Here is a 17,976-nt window from a genome sequence, read left to right as displayed (position 1 = left end):
GGAAGTATCTTTCTGGGTTTGCAGATCTGTAAGCTCTGATGTAGCATTACTGAATCAGGACAGCTTCTTTCTTGGCCTCCATTGTTTCTGTGAGAAGTCCACTGTTCATGCTATTGATATCCCCATGAACATACAAATCATTTTTCTCACAATCATCTTTCTCCCAGATTTCCTCCTTTTTTCAGTCTTATTGAGATATAACTGACAAAAATTGCAGACATTTAAAGGGAACAAACTGATATTTTGGACAATAAAGATTTCCTTTTTTAATGACTGAGTAATATTGTAATGTGTGCGCGCACATACACACACACACACACACACACACACCACATATTCTTAACCATTCATTCATCTATGGATACTTATGCATCCATATGTTGGCTATCATCATGTTGTCTACCTTAAGTGTGTGTGTGTGTATGTGTATGTATACACATTTGTAAAATGGTTACCACAATAAAGTCAATTAACATATTCATGATCTCCCTTTACCATTTTTTTTGTATGAGGTGAGAACAACTAAGATCTACTTTCTTAGCAAATTCCAAGTATTCCATATAGAACTATTAGCTGTAGTCACTATGCTACACAGATCTCCAGAACCTATTCCTTTTGTATATGAAAGTGTGTACCCTTTGACTGACTTCTCTCTGCCTCATCATCCCCTGCCTCTGGAAACCACTGTTACATTCTGTTATGGTTTGGTTGTGAGGTGTCCCCCAAAAGCTCACGTGAGACAATGCAGGAAGGTTCAGAGGAGAGAAATGAATGGGTTGTAAGAGTCTTAATCCAATCAGTGAATTAATCTCTGATGGGTGTGACTGGAGGAGATGGGTACTGGGGCATGGCTATGGGGTATATATTTTGTATCTGGAGAGTGGAGTCTCTCTCTCTCTGCTTCCTGATGATGCAAGCTGCTTTTCTCTTCCATGCTCTTCCACCGTGATGTTCTGCCTCATCTGGAGCCTCAAGGAATGGACTAAGACTTCTGAAACTGTGAACCCTCAAATACACTATTCCTCCTCTATGGTTGTGCTGGTTGGGTCATTTAGTCACAGCAGCATAAAAGCTGACTAATATGCACTCTTTACTTCTGAATTCCATTTGCTTTTGTAGATGTCACAAATCAGTGTGATTATGTAGCATTTATCTTTTTCTGCCTGACTTATTTCACTTGGCCTAATGCCCTTGAGGTTCATCTGTGTTGTCACAAATGGCAGAATTCCTTCTTTTTAATGACTAATTTTGCACATACCACACACACGTACGTATTCTTTATCCATTTGTCCATCTGTGGACACTTAGGTTGTGTCCATATCTTGGCTATTGTGAATAATGCTTCCATGAACATGGAAGTACAGGTTTCTTTTAAACATACTGATTTCAAAAGATAGCCTCTTCAACAAATGGTGCTGGGAGAATTGGAAATCCATATGCAACAGAATGAAACTAAACCCATATATCTCACCATGCACAAAACTAAACTCAAAATGGATTAAGGACCTCGGAATCAGACCAGAGACCTTGCATCTTATAGAAGAAAAAGTAGGTCCAGAGCTTCAACATGTCGGCTTAGGACCAGACTTCCTCAACAGGACTCCCATAGCACAAGAAATAAAAACAAGAATCAATAACTGGGATAGATTCAAACTAAAAAGCTTTCTCTCAGCAAAGGAAACTATCAGCAATGCAAAGAAAGAGCCTACAGAGTGGGAGAAAATCTTTGCCAATCATACTTCAGATAGAGCACTAATCTCCAGAATCTATAAAGAACTCAAAAAACTCTACACCAAGAATGCAAATAATCCAATCGACAAATGGGCTAAGGAAATGAATAGACACTTCACAGAAGAAGATCTACAAGCAATCAACAAACATATGGAAAAATGTTCAACATCTCTAGTAATAAGAGAAATGCAAATCAAAACCACGCTAAGATTCCATCTCACCCCAATTAGAATGGCGATTATCAAGAATACAAGCAACAACAGGTGTTGGCGAGGATGTGGGGAGAAAGGTACACTCATACATTGATCTTTCCTCTGGCAGTTCATATCTATTGTTGAGCCCTTCTAGTGAATTTTATTTTGATTGAATTATAGTTTTCAACTTTATAATTTCCATTTGGTTCTTTTTATAATTTCTGTCTTTTTATTGATAGTCTTTATTTAATGAGCCATTTGTCATCATGCCTTTTTATGCATGGTTTCCTTTAGTTCTTTGGACATATCTGTAATGGTTGTTTAGAAGTCTTTGTTAAATCTGACATCTAGGCCCTCTCACAGGCAATTTCTGTTGCCTACTCCCAGCACCCATGGAGAAGTAAAACTGTCCTGTTTCTATGCATGTTTCATAACTTTTTATAGAATATTGGGTATTTTAGGTAACATTATCACAACTCTAAATGCTGATTTTTCTCCCCCTGATTCCAAGTCCCTGTTTGGGGCTTGTTTTTATTGTTGTTCTCTTGCTTCTTTGCTTAGCAACTTGGATAGACTATTTTAGTAAAGTCTATTTCCCAAAATGAGGCCTCTGGGAATGACAGTGGTTTTAGCAGGGCTCTCTGATCTCTTTCCCTGATTTATGTCACTTTCAGCTGATAGGCTCCACTAATTGTCAGCTTATGGCTCCATTGTTTTCAATTTGGGCACAGATTGCTCCACAGTCTCATTCAATTAAATTTAGATGGTGATAGGGATGGGGTTGTGGCTCAGTGGTAGAGTGCTCACCTACCATGGGTGAGGCCCTGGGTTCAATCCTCAGCACCACATAAAAATTAAAGTATTGTGTCCACCTACAACTAAAAATAAAAAGTATGTTAAAAAATTTAGACAGTGATAATTTTCAAAACCAGTCTTGGAGATTTGTTCTGATCTGCAGAGAGCTCTTCTTGTCTGTTTCTCTCCAGTTCTCCCTAGTAAACCTACTACTTGGTTTAATGCTGTATATTATTTGCATTGGTTATTGTAATTATTTGTCTCCACCTAAAGAGTGAGGTACTGGATACATTCAGGGACACTCTAAGTCCACAGGGTAGAAAATCTACTGCCTCAGATCCATACTGTTAGATAGGTAGACACACAAACAACATGAAAAGCAAAGAAACTAATTTCCCTAAACAAACCAAGATACTTCAATAACAGAATCCATCAAAACCACAGTGGAAGAAATATCAGAGAAGGAATTTAGGATGTACATAAACTGATCCATGAAGTAAAGGATGGTATAAGGAATGAAATCAGAGAGAAAATACAAAAAGTGAAAGATCACTTCAATAAAGAGGCAGAGATTCTGAAAAAAAAAAAAAAAAGCAGAATCCTCAAAATGAAGGAGACAATAAACCAAATTAAAAATTTAATAGAAAGTATCACCAACAGACAAGGCCATTTGTAAGACAGAGCCTCAGGCAGTGAAGATAAAATATATAATCTTGAAAATAGAGTTGACCATGGAGAGAAGATGTTAAGAAACCATAAAGAGAACTTCCAAGAATTATGGGATAACATGAAAAGGGCAAATTTAAGATTTATCAGCATAGATAAAGTCATGGAGATACAAACCAAAGTAGTGCATAATCTTTTCAATGAAATAATATCAGAAAATTTCCCAAACCTAAAGAATAAAATGGAAAATCAAAACAAGAGGCATACAGGGCCCTAAGTGTACAAAATTACAATAGACTCGCATCAAGACATATTATAATGAAAATGCCTAGCATACAGAATAAGGATAGAATTCAAAGGCTGAGAGAGAAAAATATCAGATTACATATAAGGGGAAACCAATTTGAATCTCAGCTGATTTCTCAACCTAGACTCTCAAAGCTAGGAGGTCCTGGAATAACATATACCAAGCTCTGAAAGAAAATGGATGCCAGCCAAGAATCATATGTCTAGCAAAATTAAGCTTCAGATTTGAAGATGAAATAAAAACCTTCCATGATAACCAAAAGTTAAAAGAATTTATAACTAGAAAACCTGCACTACAGACTATTCTTAACAAAATATTCCATGAAGATGAAAAGGAAAAAAAAAAAAGATGAGCAAATGGAGGAACTACACTAAAGGAATAGTCAATCAAAGGAAAAACCAATTCAATTCAAAAATTAGAAATAAACCAAAATGACCAGGAATACAAATCATATCTCAATAATAGCCTTGAACATCAATGGCCTAAACTAATCAATAAAAAGACATAGGCTAGCAGATTGGATTAGAAACCAAGACCCAACAATATGCCAACTCCAAAAGGCTCACCTCATAGGCAAAGACATCCACAGACTGAAGGTGAAAGGATGGGAAAAAAACATATTACTCACATGGATCATGTAAACAAGCAGGAATTTCTAGCCTCATGAAAGATAAAGTGGACTTCTAGCCAAAGTTAATCAGAAGGGACAAAAAAGGCCATTTCATACTGCTTAAGGAAATTATACATCAACAAGACATAACAATTGTTAATGTTTATGCCTCAAACAATGGGCAACTATGTACATCAAACAAACCCTTCTTAATTTCCAAGAACGAAATAGACCACAACACAATAATACTGGGTGACTTTAACACACCTCTCTCACTAGTGAATAGTTCCTCCAAACAAAAACTAAATAAAGACCCTACAGAACTAAATAATACAATCAATAATTTTGATTTAACAGACATATATAGATTATTTCATCCATCAATGAGCAAATACACTTTCTTAGCAGCACATGAATCTTTCTCTAAAATAGACCATATCTTATACCACAAAACAACTCTTATAAAAAACAAAAAATAAAGATAATACCCTGCATTCTATCAGATCATAATGGACTGAAATTAGAAATCAATGATAAAATAAAAAATAGAAACTACTCTAACACCTGTAGACTAAATAATGCTCTATTGAATGATGAATGGATAGCAGAAGAAATCAGGGATGAAATAAAAAAAAAAATACTTAGAGGTAAATGAGAATAGTAATACAACATATCAAAATCTCTGGGACACTATGAAGACAGTACTAAGAGGAAAGTTCATTGCACTGAGCTCATACATTAAAAGAATAGAAATCAATGAATAAATGATCTAACATTACATCTCAAAGCCCTAGAAAAAGAGCAAATCAACATCAAAAGCAGAAGGGAGGAAATAATTAAAATCAGATTTGAAAAAATCAATAAAATTGAAATGAAAGAAACAATTCAAAAATTTGACAAAACAAAAAGTTGGTTCTTTGAAAAAATAAATAAAATTGATATACCCTCAGCCATGCTAATGAAGAGAAAGAGAAAAACTCAAATTACTAAAATTTGTGGTGAGAAGGAACTATCACAACAGACACTACTGAAATGCAGAAGATAATCAGAAACTATTTCAAAAATTTATGGTCCAATAAAATAGAAAATCTTGAAGACTTTGACAAATTTCTAGATACATATGACCTACCCAAACTGAATCAGGAGGACATACAAATTTAAATTTAAATACAAACAAATCAATTTCAAGCAATGAAATAGAACACACCATCAAAAGACTACCAATCAAGAAAAGCCCAGGACCATGTGGATTTTCAGATGAATTCTACAAGAACTTCAAAGAAGAATTTACATCAATACTCCTCAAATTATTCCATGAAATAGAAAAGAAGGGAACCCTTCCAAACTCACTCAATGAAACTAGTATCACCCTGATACCAAAACCAAACAAAGATGCATCAGGGAAAGAAAACTTCAGACCAATATCCCCCGTGAACATAGACACAAAATTCTCAATAAAATTCTGGCAAATCACATACAAAAATATATTTAAAAGATAGTGCAGCATGATCAAGTGAGGTTCAACCCAGGGATGCAAGGTTGGTTCAACATATAGAAATCAATAAACATAATTCATCATATCAATAGATTTAAAGACAAGAATCATATATGACCATCTCAATAGATGCAGAAAAAGCATTTGACAAAATACAGCACCACATCATGTTCAAAACTCTAGAAAAATCAGGATAATAGGAACATACCTCAACATTGTTAAAGCTGTATATGCTCAAACCCAAGGCCAACATCATGCTAAATGGAGAAAAACTAAAAACATTCCCTCTAAAAACTGGAACAAGAAAAGGATGCCCCCTTTCACCACTTTTAATCACCATTGTTCTTGAAACTCTAGCCAGAGCAATTAGACAGACCATGGAAATTAAAGGGATACAAATAGGAAAAGAAGAACTCAAACTATCACTTTTTGCTGATGACATGATTCTATATTTAGAAGATCAAAACTTCCCCCAGAAGACTTCTAGAACTCATAAATGAATTCAGCAAAGTACCAGGATATAAAATTAGCACCCATAAATCAAATTCATTCCTATATATCAGTAAGGAATCCACTGAAAGGGAAATTAACCCTATTCACAATAGCCTCAAAATAAAATAAAATAAAATAAAATATTTGGGATTCAATCTAACAAAAGAGGTGAAAGAACGCTACAGGGAAAACTACAGAACACTAAAGAAAGAAATTGAAGAACACCTTAGAAGATGGAAAGACATCCCATGCTCTTGGATAGGCAGAATTAATATTGTCAAAATGGCCATACTACCAAAAGTGTTACACAGATTTAGTGCAATTTCTATTAAAATTCCAATAACATTCTTCATATAATTAGAAAAAGCAATTGTGAAATTCATTTGGAAAAATAAGAGACCCAGAATAGACAAAGCAATGCTTAGCAAGAAGAATGAAGCAGAAGACATCACAATACCAGAACTTAAACTACACTACAGAGCTATAGTAACAAAAACAGAATGTTTTTAGCACCAAAATAGACAATAGACCAGTGGTACAGAATAGAAAACACAAAAACTCACATAAATATGGTTATCTCATACTAGACAAAGGTGCCAAAAACATACAATGGAGAAAAGATAGCCTCTTCAACAAATGGTGCTGGAAAAACTGGAAATCCATACGTAACAAAATGAAATTAAACCCCTATCTCTCACCTTGAACAAAAAATCAACTCAAAGTGGATTAAGGACTTGGGCACTAGAACAGAGACCCTGTACCTAATAGAAGAAAAAGTAGGCCCAAATCTCTACCATGTCAGCTTAGGAACTGACCTCTTTAACCAGACTCCTAAAGAGCAAAAAGTTAAATCAAGAATCAATAAATGGCAAAGATTTTCTCCCACTCTGTAGGCTCTCTCTTCACATTGTTGATAGTTTCCTTTGCTGAGAAAAAGCTTTTTAGTTTGAATCTATCCCAATTATTGATTCCTGCTTTTATTTCTTGTACTTTTGGAGTCATGTTAAGGAAGTCTGGTCCTAAGCCTACATGATGAAGATTTGGACCTACTTTTTCTTCTATTAGGTGCAGGGTCTCTGGTCTAATTTCAAGGTCCTTGATCCATTCTGAGTTGAGTTTTGTGCCAGGTGAGAGATACGGATTTAGTTTATTTTGCTGCATAGGGATTTCCAGTTTTCCCAGCACCATTTGTCGAACAGGCCATCTTTTCTCCATTGTATGTTTTTGGCACCTTTGTCTAGTATGAGATAACCATATTTATATGGGTTTGTTTCTGTCTATTGGTCTACCTGTCTATTTTGGTGCCAATACCATGCTGTTTTTGTTACTATAGCTCTGTAGTATAGTTTAAGGTCTGGTATTGTGATGCCACCAGCTTCACTCTTCCTGCTAAGGATTGCTTTGTCTATTCTGGGTCTCTTGTTCTTCCAAATGAATTTCATGATTGCTTTCTCTATTTCTATGAGGTACATCTTTGGGATTTTAATTGAAATTGCTTCAAATTTGTATAGTGCTTTTGGTAGTATGGCCATTTAGACAATATTAATTCTGCCTATCCAAGAACATGGGAGATCTTTCCATCTTCTAAGGTTTTCTTTAACTTCAGATAGAGCACTAATCTCCAGAATCTATAAAGAACTCAAGAAAACTTTACACCAAGAATACAAATAACCCAAACAATAAATGGGCAAAGGAATTGAACAGGCACTTCATAGAAGAAGAAATACAAATGGTCAACAAATAAATGAAAATATGTTCAACATCTCTAGTAATTAGAGAAATGCAAATTAAAACTACACTGAGATTCCATCTCAATCCAGTCAGAATGGCAATTATCAAGAATACAAGTAACAATGTTAGTGAGGATGTGGGGAAAAAGGTACACTCATACACTGCTGGTGGGACTGCAAACTGATGCAACAACTCTAGAAAGCAGTAAGGAGATTCCTCAGAAAACTTGGAATGGAACCACCATTTGACCCAGCTATCTCACTCCTCAGATTATACCCAAAGGAATTAAAATCAGCATACTATAGTGATGCAGCCGCATCAATGTTTATAGCAGCTCAACTCACAATAGTTAAACTATGGAACCAAACTACATGTCCTTCAACAGATGATGAATAAAGAAAATATGGTATATATACACAATAGAATATTACACAGCCTTAAAGAAGAATGAAATTATGGCATTTGCAGATAAATGGATGGAACTGGAAAATATCATGCTAAGTGAAATAAGCCAATCCCAAAGAACAAAAGGTCAAAGGTATTCTCTGATATGTGGATGCTTATTCACAATGAGGTGGGGGGCTAGGGAAGAATAGAGATACTTTGGGTTAGACAGAGGGATATGAAGGGAAGGGAGAGGAAATAAGAGTAGGAATGATAATAGAATGAATCAGACATTATTACCCTATGACCCTATATGATTACATGACTGTGTAACTCCAAATCATGTACAACCAAAAGATTGAGAAGTTATACTCCATTTATGCATGATGTGTCAAAATGCATTCTATTGTCATGTGTAACTAATTAGAACCAATAAAAATTAAAATGTTAAATGACTACAAAAAAAAAAAAAGCCTACATACGTGGGGTCTGCTGCCACTTGGAATAAAGCATGTTTTCTCTCCCAACTGCACTTCACATCTTCTTTCACCTGCCAGGATCCTGAAATCTGTTTCCCAGGGTCTGAGCCCCGGCAGGACACATTTTTTAATACTTTGGGTTGTAGGTTAACACAATACCTGATTTTGTTTATTTCATTTATGTGGTGCTGAGGATGTAAGCCAGCGCCTCACAGGTGCTAGGCCAGCACTCCTCCACTCAGCCACCACCCCAGCCCGACACACTGCTTTTGATAGCACCCTCAGGCTTAAACTTGCCCATATTCTGTTTCAAATAATGTCAATCATTTTGGGGAAAATTTCAGAGCTCTCTTTCAACATGGACTACCTCCCCCATGGACTAAACCTCTGAGCCACTACTCCAAGCACTGAACAGGTATTGTCGACTCTGGTGTTCTTGACTTCCCTCTCCTGGCTTCAAACCTCTGCCCTATGAATAAGCTGAGAGTGATTGGGGCCCCAGTATTCCTACCTGTCCCATCTTGAGTAGCTCCTCTACTCTATGAATGCAGCCGAGTTAGGGACAGGGGCTCCCTCACCTGCTTTCATCAGTAACCCAGCCTGGTCAGCCCAGTTTCAGGTGATAAAAAAATGCTAAAAGCCTGTGTTTCCTGGTGAAATATCATACCCCTTGATCAAGAGCAAAGCAAGAAGAGCCTCCTTCTTGGCCACACTCACCTGAAGCAGAGCTTCATATCGATCTATCTGCCAGCAGGGAATAAAGAACTTGGAGAGGGCTCAGATGCCACAGGCTCTTGCCGTTCCTACCATGTTTTAATAGATTTTCTTTCTCTTTTTATTTTTAATAACTACTTCTTCCTTTTCTCTATGAACTTAGGCCAATTCCCAGACTTTAAGTTTAAAATGTATTTTTAGAATACAATTGATAATTTAGACTAAACAAACATACATAGAACTTTTCATCCATCGATGACAGAATACACTTTCTTCTCAACAACACACAGGTCCTTATCTAAAATAGACCACGTTAGGTAAGTTATCACGTATGTTGGCATACAATTGTAATATCACCTTAATATATTTTTAACATTATAGGGTTGTTTGGACAGCTCCCTTTACATTGATGTTAATTTTTGTGTTCTCACTTTTTTCTTGATTAGACTTATTAGATTTTTATCAACTTTTAGCTATATATTTCTTTTCTATTTCATATATTTCTGTTCCTACTTATTTTTTCCTTCCTACCACCTAATTTGAAATAATTTGACTGTTGATCTAGCTTTTCTGATACAAGTACTTTAAGCTATAAATGTTCATCTGAATACTGTTTCATCACAGAGATTCTGATACTTTAAACTTTTGTTATCAATAATTAGTTCAAAGCACTTTTTATTTACTTTTCTTGTGCTTTCTTCTTTGACCTATGAGGGATTTATAAGTGTGCTGTTTAATTTTGAAGTAGTCAAGATGTGGGGGTGGGGTTCTATATATCTTAAGGTGATGGATTTCTAATGTAATAAATCACACAGGAAACACAGCATGATTTTGAATTTTTTAAGTTTCTCAAAGCTTATTTTATGACAGAATATAGTCTATCCTTATTAATTTTCTTCTTGTCACTTTTGTGTATAATTCTCTATAGATAAAAGTAGGCCAAGGTGGCTGATAATGTTAAGCCTTCTCTATCATTACTCCTTCCAGCAAAGTGAGGGGGCTTTGAACCTTCAAATATGACTGTGAATTTGTCTTTCTAGTTGTATTAATTTTTATTTCATGTATTTTGAAATTTTGTTATTAGGTACATACACATTTAGGATTGTTATACTTTGTGGAAGAAGTTACACTTTTATGGTTATGAAATGTTCCCCTTTATCTCTGAAAATGCTTTTTCTTGACATTTATTTTATATTAATAGATCTACTTCAGATTTTTCATGCTGACTTTCCCCATCTTTTGCTTTTAACCTATTGGCGTATTGATAGTTAGAGTGTGACATAGGTATAGAGCACATAGTTAGTGCTTGCTTTTTAAATATGTTGAACTTTTATACCTCTTAATCACAATATATAGTTCATTTATATATAAATTAATTATTGATACTGTTGGGGAAAAAAAATGCCTAACATGAAAGTAAGCGGAAAATTGGGTAAATGATAGGATTGATGATGGAATATTTCTGGAAAACAGGTTGAAGAGTCCTGCTGTCAGGTTCAGAGAGAAGATTGTTGGAACGCTTTTATTGCAATTGTTTATTCTCTCATTTATCATATGGTACACAGTAACAGATTTATTTTATTATTTGTTAATCCTTTTTATTTTGCAAATAAAAATTCTGTCATCAATAAAAAATTAAACATAAAAATAAATAAATAAGACTTTTAAAAGCAAAAATAAATAAAATAAAATGTATTTTTAGTAGTTTTCCTTGTTTTCCTAAGGAGCTGACCCATGGAACTATTCATACTGCTATCCCAGAAGTAGTTCCTGACAGCTGACTTCTTGTCTTGAAAAGAAAACCTAAATTTGCTATAGTTGCATCTGTACTTTAAACTTGTCACCTCTATCTTCCTGGAATGAAGTTCTAATCTTCAGATATCTGCCGTTATTCAGGCCAAATTAATGAGTGGGCAACTACAGATCTATGCTTTTTTTTCCCATTCTGTAAGAATCTCCATTAGCTGAGACTCTTACTCATTGTTGAAACATATTCTGACAGAAAAAGAGAAATCTTGCAAGAACACTTCATTGCATTCCAACCACCTCATCTTTTTCAGGATTTTGCTGCTATAGGTAATTCCCACAGTTGGCTCTTTACAAATGATTTAGAGATTAAGCCTCACCACAAATCACGGGGAGTCATTCATGATTTCTCCTACCGTGTTTACTCATAAATGTTGATTCAGAAAGTAAATTGCAAAAGTAAAGCTATTTTTCATCCTTCTCCTACTGCTTTTGACTCAGAACTGCCATGAGGCCAAAATTTTCTGTAAACAAATCAAACACCACAAGGTCAAGGTTAAATAGCATTAGCCAATCTGATAGAATAAATTCAGGAGAACAGCAGTGAGACCAGGGGTGGTGATAAAACCACATGGTACATTCCACTGATTTCTTTACCATTCATCAGAGAAGCACCCCATATCATTACACAAAACATATTTGCACTATTTCTAAAGGACTTCCAAAATTAGATTAGACCACCTCCAAATTTAGATTCAAAGTGCTAAGAGAATAACAAATCTATAATTGTGCCAAGGACTATGTACCATATCCACAGTACATCCCAGACCTATGAACAATAGTCTGGGTTAGTTTACACCATCAGTAAAATAACCTGGCAGAAACAATCACCCTGAAATAACTGACAAAAGGAAATGCACACTGTAAGGAAATTATTTAATTCCACTTATAGAGTCCAGGGCTATCGACTGAATATTTGTATCCCACTGCCCCACCAAGTCATATCTTGAAACCTAACCCCCAAAGTAATGGCATTTGGAGATGAGGCCTTTGGTGACTGTTGAGGTCATAAGGGTGGAGCCCTTATGAACAAAATTAGCACCCTTGTAAATGAGACCCAGAGAGTGCCTTTGAACCTACAACCTCTGAGAACAGAGCCAGAAGACAGCATTCTGTAACCAGTAAGTGAGCCCCTACTGAACACTGCATCTGCTGGCATCTTGATCTTGGACTTTCCAACCTCCAGAACTATGAGAAGTAAATTTATGCTGTTTATAAGCCAAAGTCTGTGGTAATTTTCCGATAACAGCCCAAATGGACTAAGACACATGTCTATTTCATTAAACATATTTGAAGAGAAGGAGAACATTAGATTTTTCAGTGGCTTAGTTGATCATTGCAAATCACCAGAAATAGAAATCCCATGTCTGAAAGGATTATACAACCACATCATCAAACAGCAATTCTGCTGGCTCTGGGTAGGGAAATTAGCTTTCCTAGTTTCTGCTACACCAATTAACTTGAACCTGCTTTTAAGCCAATCAAAGAGAAAATGAGAACCAGCCAGCCCAACAGAACCCTACAATCCCAGCAGAAATCATCTGAAATCTAGACTTTCTCTCATCAATAACAACAGGACGGTCCTAATTTAAACCTCCATTTCCATGCACCATTTCTGTCCTGCCATAAGATATAAGGTGGGAACCCCTCCTTCAGGAGAGCTGGGTATGACTTGGATGACAAACATGGGTGTCATCCTGGGAGAAGGGGTTATGGCAGGTGGACAATCCCCAGTCAGTCCTATCTTCACATGTTCTCACTCTGTGACACTGAACCAAATTCAAAGTATTCATTTCATCTACACCAGAGAAGCCAGACTGAGTGGCAAGGTTTTTGTTGAACTTGAAACAGAAGAAGTCATATTGGCCCTGAAAAAAGACAGAGACACTATGGGACACAGATATGTTGAAGTCTTCATGAAAAACAGTGAACATGAAGTGTCCATTGAAATGGATTGAGTGTTGAATCACACTGGTCCAAGTCATCCTGACGTGGCCAGTGATGGCTGTGTAGGGCTCAGATGACTCTCCAGTGGGTGTAACAGGGAAGAAATCGTTCAGCTCTTCTCAGGGTTGGAGGTTGTGCCACATGGGTAACATTGCCAATGGACTTCCAGGGGAGGAGTATGGGGGAAGACTTCATGCAGTTTGTTTCATAGGAAATAGCTTTAAAGACTCTAGAAACACAAGGAAAGACTAGGACACAGGTACACTGAAATATTTAAAAGCAGTGGAGCTGAAGTTAGAACTCATTATAACCCCCATGAAAGCTTGTGGCCATGCAGTGGCCAGGTCCCTGTGATAGACCTGCAGCTGGAAGAAGGTATAACAGCATTGGAGCTGGCTTTAAGAGGATGAGGCAGGGTGCTATGGAGGCTATGATGATTATAATGGCTATAATGATGGCTATAGATTTGGGTCAAATAGATTTGGAAGAGACCTCAGTTACTGTTTTTTAGGAATGCATAATCACAGATATGGGGATGGTGGCTTTACCTTCCAGAACACAACAGGGCATTGTGTACACATACAGGAATCATCTTATAGAGCTACTGAGAACGACGGAATTCTTTTTTCACCATTCAACCCTGTGAGAGTACACACCGAGATTGGTCCTGATGGCAGCATTCACTACTCATGAAGATGCCGTGGCAGCTACGTCAAAAGACAAAGCAAATATGCGACACAGATATGTAGAACTCTTCTTGAATTCTACAGGAGGGGCAAGCAGTAGCGCTTATGTAGTCAGATGATGGGAGGCATGGGCCTGTCAAACCAGTCCAGTTACGGTGGCCAGCTAGCCAGTAGCTGAGTGGCGGTTATGAAGGCAACTATGGCAGCCAGAGCAGCAAGAGTGGATACGACCAAGTTTTACAGGAAAACTCCAGTGATTTTCAATCAAACACGGCAAAGGTAGCCAAGGAGTAATGAACGGCATCTTCTAAAATAGTGGAAGTCATGCATCTATGAACATGAACAGAATGCAGAGGGGGCGTCTAGCATATCCAGTATGAGTGGTGAATGGGGAACGTAATTGATCCTGACTCTTGGTCAATGTTTTTTAAAGAAAAAAACACAAAACTTCAGTTTAACAGTTTTTGCAATCCAAGCTCGTGACTTACGCTTACTCTCTAAGTGGGAATCAGGATTATTTGAAAGACTTAAGGTTCGGTATTTTTTAACACAGCAGTCATCCAGAATGTAACAGTCATGTTGAGTAAACTGCAACTATTAAACAATTTCCAGTTTTCCTCAAGTTACTTATATTGTAGGATGTACTTAAGCAGCAAGCATACTTATAAAGCCACTGAAATATGTTAAATGTTGCAATGTACCACATGACATTGAACATCATTTGGATGCATGTTGAAAGACATGCTTCTTTGTAAAACTCAATATAGGAGCTGTGTCTGCTACAATTGAAAGTGAAACATTTGGCATGTTTGTTAATTCTACTTTCATTTAATGACCCCTAAGGCACATAAGTTTAAGGGTTCTTTTGGTTTCGTTTTTGCTTTCAAGTTAATGGGAAAAATTTGAAATACAAAACCAATACTTGAGGATTTGGGTCTTGGTGTTTGTATGAAATTCTGAGGCCTTGATCTAAATCCTCATTGTATTGTGATTTAATTTAAGTGAAACTTGTCAGATAAATCTTCCTTTTAAAAACTGCAAAGATAAAAAAAAAATCACATCCTACATACACGCCACATAAAACCCACCTTAGCCTTGTTATGGTCCAGCAGTTTTCCATGGGCATGATAAAAAGTCCACGCCCAGGGGATCTTTCTTGCTGCCCCCAGAGCCATGACAGTACTGCGCAAATCCTGCATGATCAGGACTCAGTATGCAGGCAAGTGGGAAAGCCAGTGTGAGACTGAAGCTCTTTTACAACAGATTTGCTAGATCAAAGCCAGCAGACACGTCTTAGAAGGGGAATTACAGGGTTGAGGACTAAGTTACAGAGAATGGAAAGATTAAAAGTAAAAGCCATACTTCAAACTCCCTGTACTTACTGCCTATGAATGTAAAAAGAATTCAGGGGAAGCAGGGGAGATAGAGAAAAGAGCACAATTTCCAGAAATAGGCTGGGCTGAGCTTAGTTCCTTCTTTGAACAAATCACTTAACTTTGGAGGTAAAATAGGAATGAAAATACCAGTTCCCAGAGTGATAAAGATTATCAATAATGCATGTAAATCCCCAGGCACATGGGTGTTCAATACATTAGCCATTATTACTGTCACCCATCACTGCTGCCTCTTGACTTCTTGTTTCTTGGTCTCTAATGCTACATCAGGCCTCACTAGAAAGATCACACCTGCCACACTCAGGGTTTTGATTTTTCATTCACATGTGCCGCCTCCTTTGATCTTGGCAATACCCTGAGAGGTGGGCAGAGTGAGCTTTATTGTTTTACAGAGCTAGAAACTAGGATGTGAGGGGACAAAGTGATTTGAAGACTGCTATTAAGCAGCAAAGAAAAGACAAGAAGGCAAACTCTGATTCCTAGTCCTGTGCTTTTTACTGTCTCTCCACCTGATGGCTATTCATCCTGTCTCTGCTTTCCCCGTGAAATGTGGCCTTTTCCTGTTTGTGCAGCTTCTCAGCAAGCCTCGTAGTGCTATTTTATCTGAAGTCCTATTGTCATGTTTCTTTTCCCACACTTCTCATGGTGACAGCCTTATGCCTCCCTGCACAGTACCTAACAAGCTGTCCCTCCCTTGGTCATCTGCTGCACAAGTCTCCCCACCTACATTATGTAGCAAAAGCCGGAGGTCAGCCTGGTAGACAAAGCCTAGGCTTAGAGCTGTGTGCTTGCAGTGAGTCGGAAATAATGGTCAGTTTCCAAGACATTTGCAAGGTCAGCCCCTTAAAGTGTGACCACCATGCCAATCAGTCCACAGATCTGCAGAACAGTCTGTAGGTATGTTTACTGTTGCCTTAGTTCTCTATTGATGCTATTAGAAATATGGTCCAAAGGCACCTGGCACGGTAGTGCACACCTGAAATTCCAGCTACTAGGGAGGCTGAGGCAGGAGGATTGCAAGTTTGAAGCCAGCCTGGGCAATTTAGTAAGACCTTGTCTCAAAAATTAAATTAAAAAAGGGTTAGGATGTATCTCAGTGGTAGAGTGTTAGCCTAGCATGCATGAGGCCTTGGGTTTTATCCCAACATCAATAGAAGATAGAGAGAGAGATGATAGATAGATATAGATAGATAGATAGATAGATAGATAGATAGATAGATAGATGATAGATAGATCAGTATATGTAGAATGAAAAGACAGAGATGAAATGACCTTGTGTGTGTGTGTGTGTGTGTGTGTGTACGGCATAAGATTTGACGTCTACCTCTTGCCCTTGCCTCTCTTGTGGTAGTCTCCATCTTACATGGCTTCAGCTACATACTGTAAATATATATAAATATACATGCTCTTATTCTTAAAGTTCTCAATTCACAGAGTTCACTCTTCTGCACTCCTGTGGCCAAACCAGAAAAGCTCCACTTCTCAAAAGTTCATGGGAACCACAGACTCTATTCTGGGTAAGGATGAGAAGCTAGACCAGAAAGGCCTGCTGTTCCAGGCCCCTGGTTCTCCTTTCACAGTCCACCTAGGGGGAGGGGAAAAAGACAGGGAGCGAGAATGGGGATAAATATCCAGTGCGAGCTGACTTTGCCTGCACCGTCTGGGGACGTTTCTCAGATGGCTCAGGTAAGGAGGCAGGCACTCCTGCTCTTTTTCACACAAGAACCAGAGATTGAATAACTTAGCCAAGATCACACAGCGCATGAGCAAGAGATCTGGGATCCGAGCTCAGGTTTGATTCTCTCCAAAGCCCATGCTCCTTCAACCACCCCATGCCTCTCACACGTGTCTAAAGACCACCTTGAAGAGGGCTGATCGCCACAACTTAATGGTCATTACTCTGCTAAATTGACCTATAACAGAAATTCTTAAAACAGGGAACAGTTTTGCCCCCAGGGACATTTGATAACATCTGCAGAGGTTCTGGGTCACCACAACCATGGGAGGTATTGTGGTCTCTGGTGGGTAGAGGCCAGAGATGCTTCTGACCATCCTATGATACGTGGGACAATCCCACAACACAGAATACCCAGACCAAAATGTCAGTAGTGCTCAGGTTGAGAAATCCTGTGAGACTCAATCCCAATGTTGAAAACCCACTGGCCTTACTTCATTTCTTTAATGCATTTTGTTTGATTGTTGTTTGTTCGTTTTGCTGCTACATTTCCATAAAAGTGACCACACCTTAGCTAGTAGTAATTATAGCAGTTAACATTTATTGAACACTTATTATGTGCCAGATATCAACTTTTAATTATTTAATCCTCTGAAATTAATCCTCTGAAATAGTTTTGCTATCTTCCCCCTCTTTTACAAATAAGGAAAAGTGAGACCTACAAAAGTTAAATAACTTGCTAAGTATTACTTAATTAGAAGCAGGTAGAATTGGAATTCAAAAAAGGGAAATGCTGATTCCAGAGCCATTATTCTTACTAACCATGTGGTACTCCTGCATGCACACTTTCTCCAGCCTTCTCTTACCTCT

At 37.5% G+C, this 17,976-nt stretch overlaps 1 pseudogene; it reads left to right on the top strand.

The window, feature by feature from the left end:
* The first annotated feature begins 13,089 nt into the window (after positions 1-13,089).
* LOC124976373 (heterogeneous nuclear ribonucleoprotein H-like) lies at positions 13,090-14,331 on the top strand (annotated as a pseudogene).
* The last annotated feature ends 3,645 nt before the right edge of the window (positions 14,332-17,976 follow it).

This window comes from Sciurus carolinensis, chromosome 2 (genome assembly GCF_902686445.1).
Source record: "Sciurus carolinensis chromosome 2, mSciCar1.2, whole genome shotgun sequence".
Taxonomy (NCBI): Eukaryota; Metazoa; Chordata; class Mammalia; order Rodentia; family Sciuridae; genus Sciurus; species Sciurus carolinensis.
The sequence above is the reverse complement of the archived record's forward strand: the minus strand, read 5'-3'. Positions and strand labels throughout refer to the sequence as shown.